The 6,520-nt window shown below is 43.3% G+C and overlaps 1 long non-coding RNA gene across 1 annotated transcript; it reads right to left on the reverse strand.

The window, feature by feature from the left end:
- Positions 1-309: 309 nt before the first annotated feature.
- LOC127148778 (uncharacterized) lies at positions 310-2,343 on the reverse strand. The gene is made up of 2 exons (XR_007819866.1): positions 2,232-2,343; positions 310-473 (listed from the first exon to the last, which is right to left on the reverse strand). It is a non-coding gene; the product is annotated as an uncharacterized LOC127148778 (long non-coding RNA).
- Positions 2,344-6,520: the final 4,177 nt, after the last annotated feature.

Consider the following 6,520-nt stretch of genomic DNA (forward strand, 5'->3'; position numbering starts at 1 on the left):
TTATATTCACACCCCAATCCACAGAAATCTCTTCAGTCTACCCCATCCATCAGGCTTTCCTAAATCTCTTCAGTCTAATATTAGAAATATTCCATAGATGCAATCATATACGATCCTTTTTCCCAAATTAAAAAAAAACATTTTATGTGGCAACTTATGAATTCTTGTAATTGATTAGCTCATAATATTGCTAGCCAAATGAAAAATCAACATTTTTTGCATAACATTATGAAAACCAATATCAATCTATAAGAAAATAGGCAACATGAACACAATAAGTTGAAAAGTAAATCAATCATATTTGTATACCTTGGGTGTGGAGAACCCTTCATTGGCTTTTGGCCATATTTCCTCCATGAATAATCATCATATCTGCTAGCTTGTTACTAATCGCGGGCACCTTAATCGACCGCTTCACTCTATGCTTCACTCTAGTGTTATTAAAGGTCTTCCCCTTTCCTACCATTGCATTTCTTAACAAAAATATCGACACAATATACACAATCAACAACCAACAATCCATTTGAAGCATCATTTAATCTTTAGAATTACAGCAACAAATATGCATTTCACACCAAACACTTTTTAAGGAATTTTTCTCATTTACAAAAGAATTACATAAACAAATATGTATTTTTTTTTTTTTGTCAAAGAATAAACTGACCCATAGAAGTATCTCTCTCCTTTAGCAAAGAATTACTCATACATTCAACTTTTAGAAACTAAAATAAATAGGCTTAACTTTTAGAAACCATGCAAAACTAAATTGTTAACAAACGAGATCTCTAAATGGTCAAATCCTAGTCCTTTAAATATGAAATTAAAGAAACTTACGCCCATTTGGGATCTAAGGCACCACAATCCGCACAAAATTCATATTCTCAAAATTCCAACTTGAAACAGTGAACAATTTAGTTCTAAAAAATCCTACAATTAAAGTTCTTAATCTCAACATCACAAGGCAAAATTTACAAATAAAAGTAATAGAGTCTAAAAAAAAAAGATCTTTTGGATATCATCGAGGTTGAACCCATAGACATTCCTTGCTGCGCAGCCCTAATGCCACATAGAAGAAAACATCTTAAGGAAAATTGTTCCTAGTTTTCAATTGACAAGGCCTCAATTCTAGTAGCATAGAACACAGAGTCATACAAAATAATTTCAACTTTTTACTCGGATTGGAACTAGTAATTAAATAAATGGGACATTGAGGGCTCATTTCATAGCATTCTTGTTTCTTATTTCTAGTTTTTCAAAAACATGTTAGACCTTGGTTTTCTGATACTTTTACACTCTCCAACACCAGTGAATAACAACAGATATGAGGAGAAAAGAACTTCCTACAGGGTCCTTATACTTAGTTTCCAAACTGTAAACTTCATAGCCCAAACTCTAGCAAGAGATAAATAAAGATATAAGAAAACAAAAAACAGATAGCAAAACCTTATATTACCACTCTCGACTATTTACTATAACTAAACTTCTAAATTCTGAGCAGTTACGTCTAGTCTATCGCTCACGGCAGGTTATGTAATAAGTAACACATATCCTATAGAAACTATTTTCATAAAAGCTCCCTAAATGAACTCAATTACAACCACAAAACCATAAAAGTACACCAGCAAGACACGTGAAATCAAATGCAAGCATCCAAAATAACACTGATAGCAGCCAACATCACATTAAAGTGTGCATAAGGACATTTAAAAATCAAAATGAATGTTTTCAAGCCCTTGGGTTGGGTACAAAGCAAAAGCTACATCTTATAAGAATTGGTTGGTGTGTGAATCTTCATGCAGCAAAGAAAAAAAATAAAAAGGCAAAACAAAACAAAACCCTACACCTTCAATGCAGCCTCAACAACATGGAAATATTATGACCAAGAGTTAAATGTAGATGAAATAAAATATAGCCTAATAAACATCGGATCTGGAGAAGATATCGAACGACGACAGGGATGGAAGAAACTTAATTACAAGGCGGCTATGGTGGTGGCAGCAGCTGTTGGAAAAGAGAGGGAAGAAAGTGATAGATTGAGAGGGAAGAAGGTAATGTGCTATTTGGATCCAGAGACCAAGAACCTCAACGAATCAGCCATAACAAAACAACCAACACCTTTAGACGAACCAAATTGAACACAAAGTCGTTTAATCATCTAATAAAAGTAATAGATTGATTCTTATCTACAAAGAGAGGAAAAGGAAAAGCAAGGAAAGTAATTAAGATCGTACCATAGAGATTTTGGCCAAACTTCTAAAGTTGAAATATTGTTTCAAAAAATCTTGTTGTGAAAACATGAATCTCCACAAATGCCTACAACAAACAACAACGAGATGAGTGTTATGCCAAACAACAACAACATACCAGTATTACCATCACCGACTGTAACGCCCCAACAGATTGGGGTTTTCATTTGTTCATCGCAAGAGTAAATTTGTAAATTCGAAATTGTTATGGAATTGGATTATTTTTTACCTTATAATTAATTAAGGTTAAAGAATTACTTTGGTTGATTATTTTTAATTATTGAAGTTTGAGGATAAAATAAAATAATTAAGTATGAAGGTAACAAAATTAATTAATGCCTTGGAAATGGTCAATTGTTGGGTTTAATGAAGAGAGAGAGAGGAGGGTTGTTATTGGATTAGAGTAGGAAAAGAAAAAAAAAAGAAAAGGAAGTAATAATAGTTTTTTTTTATTATTATTGGTTCTTTTAAAAAGGGGCATTGGGAGGCGTGTAACTCATCACCTTCCCAAGAAAACCCTAGCCCAAATTTTTCTCCACCATAGCCGCCGCCACCCTCCTCGCCGCCGCCGATCGACCGTCGCACGCCACCGAGCCGACGCCATCCTCCCAGCCGCGTCGGAGATCCGTCCAAGCCGATCCGCGCACGTCGAGCGTCTGCCGCATAGCCCGTCTCTCGCAGCCGTCGCCCGAAGCTGAACCACCCGCGCGTCTACAAGCCGAAGCCGTGTCGGCCAGCCAAAGCCGAGTCGCGCCGCTTCGATCCGGCGCAGAGCAGCCGAAGCCTCCGTCTGTAGCCGTCACCGAGCGAAGCCGTGGTTTTAGCCGGACCGCCGCAACCCGTCGCACCACCCGAGTCTGGAAGTCAGCGCCACGTTGCGCGAAGACCCGACCCGGCTGAAGCTTCCGCCCCGCGACCCGATCGCCCCGCGCAGCCGCTCTGCGTAGCCCAGCTGCGCCGTGTTCACCCGCAAGCCGAGCCGCACGCGCGCAACTCCTGCACCGAGCCGAGCCGCACGCGCGCAGCTCCTGCGCCCGAGCCGAGCCGCGCCTGCGCACGAGCCGATCCTTGCTCTTCCAGCCAATCAAGCCGAGCTGATCCCTACCTTTCGGAGCCACACAAATTTTGGCTGTTCCCCACGTTCCATGGTAAGTTTTGGAAGATAGTTGGGATTTGGTATACCCAACGAAGAGGAATTTTAGTTTCTTTAAATAATTTAATGGTTGAATTAAATTATTTTTTCTGAAAGGGGGCCGGTTGGACAAATTGGTGTTGGACCGTGGGATTCTTTCTCGACTTAAAGGGAGTTAGTGCAACCTTGATTTTAGGGTAAGTTGCTTCAAACGACTCTTGGGTCTCTATTCCTTAAAGGTTAGGTTTTGATTGTTGTTTCTAATCATTTAGGGCCCTGCTGCTTGGAAAGCATACCTTTTCTTACTTTTAGGACTCGACAACCAAATCTCTAGGTAAGAGATTTCTACTACTAGCTCTATATTTAGAACTACAAGATCACATACACCTTCAGTTGTGCATGTTAAGGACTAGGTTGTATGATACGTGTAATTAATGAGAGCATGATGCGATTGACGACATGGTTACATTATGGCATGATATTGTGATGACGTGAATTGTTATGACTGTACGCCGGTTATTGAGGTGAACAATGAGATGATGTTTAGTTGTTATGATTACATGATAATGCTACGTGCATGTATGTTATGGTTAGGGTACTTGTTAGCTTAGCCTATTAGAGTCGTACCTGCATGGGTATCCTTCGGGATCACCACCTATTTAGGGTTGTGTGGCCCGACGGTGCGCCAGTCTAGCATGGATATAGATATGACTCGAGTGACTCAACGGGGTCCTCGCATCCCGATTGTCCTAGGTGCTCCCCCGGGACACCGAAGACCAGATTTTCGTTCCTACGGGAGCGCATGTTGCACGTGTTCGGGAACGTGCCAGAGATTGGGTACTATTCACAGGACTCTAATAGGAAGCTAACAAGCACCTAGTGGGACTAGTAGTGGGTCCCTTACTGAGTATTTTATACTCACTCTCTTCATGTCATGGTGGCGAGCGACCAGAAGTGACCGTGGTGGGCCATAGGGATTTCTGCTTCCGCTTATACTTGTTTTTGACGTTAGCGCCTGGGTTTTATTTTTCTTCACTATTTACTATTTTTGAAAAGTAGATAGGGCCCGAGTAGGACTTTAGAATGAAATTTTATTTTCGCATATTATTTTGTTTGGATTTTCATAAATAAATTTCTCAAATTTTATTCGTATTTACTAAATTTTATGACTTAAACCACTTGTCCTACATTAGTAATGACTTCGACTCAACATAAGGAGTTGGGTTGTTACAGTTGGTATCAGAGCGCAGTGTTTTAGGTTCTGTAGACTGACCTACGATGTAAGTCATTGTTTTATTTTGGTTTTACTTCACCCTATGGCTATACGGTCCTTCGGCACTCGCCAGGTATGTCTAAAGCCTTGCTAATGTTAAGATTATAATGTTGCCTGAATAGACTAGAACTAGAGATAAGAGTGTTAAGTTCTTGTGGTGAAAAGTTTTGTTGGTGAATTTTAGGGAGAATACCGCCACGTAGAGGTGCACGACGAGGAGGTGGTAGGGGAGGCAGAGGAGCCGGTCGTGGCCAGCCGGAGGAGCAACCCGCTGCGCCGGCGGTCAACCCAAACGCACCGGTCACCCAGGCGGACCTCGCCGCGATGGAGCAGCGTTATCAGGACATGCTGCAGGCTGCTTTGGTGCCTTTCCTCGCTGTCCAGCAGAACCAGGCCGCCCCTGTTCAAGCCCAGACCGTCACTCCTCCAACCCCTGTGGAAGCTCAACCCGTGCCAGTTCAACTATCGGCTGAGGCTAAACACTTAAGAGACTTTAGGAAGTATAATCCTAAGACCTTTGACGGATCCATGGACAACCCCACAAAGGCCCAAATGTGGTTGACGTCCATAGAGAATATCTTTCGGTACATGAAGTGCCCAGAAGACCAGAAGGTGCAGTGTGCAGTTTTCTTCTTGGAGGATAGGGGCACCGCCTGGTGGGAGATTGCTGAGAGAATGCTGGGGGGCGACGTCAGCAAGATAACTTGGGAGCAGTTCAAGGAGAACATCTATGCTAAGTTCTTCTCTGCCAACGTGAAGCATGCCAAGCTGCAAGAGTTCCTAAACTTGGAGCAAGGCGATATGACTGTGGAGCAGTACGACGCCGAGTTCAACATGCTGTCCCGTTTTGCTCCCGATGTGGTAAGAGATGAGGCTGCCAGGACGGAGAAATTCGTTAGAGGACTCAGGCTAGACCTTCAGGGCATTGTCCGAGCTCTCCGGCCAGCCACTCATGCTGAGGCACTACGTATAGCACTGGATCTGAGCCTGCATGAGAGAGCTGATTCGTCTAAGGCTGCCGGTAGAGGGTCAGCCTTGGGATAGAAGAGAAAGGTGGAGACGCAGCCTGACGTAATACCGCATCGAACTCTGAGGTCAGGAGGTGTCTTTCAGAGACACCGACGGGAGCTTGCAGCAGCCGGGAGGACTCTGAGAGAGCTACCCGCTTGTACTACCTGTGGGAGAGTCCATGGAGGTCGTTGCTTGGCTGGGAGTGGAGTCTGCTTCAGGTGCAGACAGCCGGGGCACACTGCTGACGCGTGTCCTCGAAAACCCTTTGAGACGACACCGCACCAGCCTTCTGCTTCCCAACAGGGGAGAGTTTTTGCCACTACCCGGCAGGAGGCCGAGCGAGCTAGTACCGTGGTGACAGGTACGCTCCCAATCTTGGGGTATTATGCTTTCGTACTATTTGACTCTTGGTCATCCCACTCGTTTATATCCCCTGTATTCGTTCAGTATGTGGGTTTAGAAGTAGAACCCTTGGGTAGTGATTTGGCTGTTTCTACTCCATCTGAGGAGGTCCTGTTGTCTAAAGAAAAAATAAAGGCATGTCGAGTAGAGATAGCGAAGCATGAGTTAGACGTGACCCTGCTAGTGTTAGACATGCAGGATTTCGATGTGATTTTAGGCATGGATTGGCTGTCAGCTAACCATGCAAGCATAGACTGTTTTGGTAAGGAAGTCGTCTTTAATCCTCCATCGGTGCCTAGTTTCAAGTTTAGGGGGGCAGGCATGGTATGTGTACCCAAAGTCATCTCAGCCATGAAGGCTAGTAAACTACTCAGCCAGGGTACTTGGGGCATCTTGGCAAGCGTAGTAGATATTAGAGAGCCAGAAGTTTCCCTATCTTCCGAACCAGTGGTAAGG

This window comes from Cucumis melo, chromosome 4 (assembly GCF_025177605.1).
Source record: "Cucumis melo cultivar AY chromosome 4, USDA_Cmelo_AY_1.0, whole genome shotgun sequence".
Lineage (NCBI taxonomy): Eukaryota > Viridiplantae > Streptophyta > Magnoliopsida > Cucurbitales > Cucurbitaceae > Cucumis > Cucumis melo.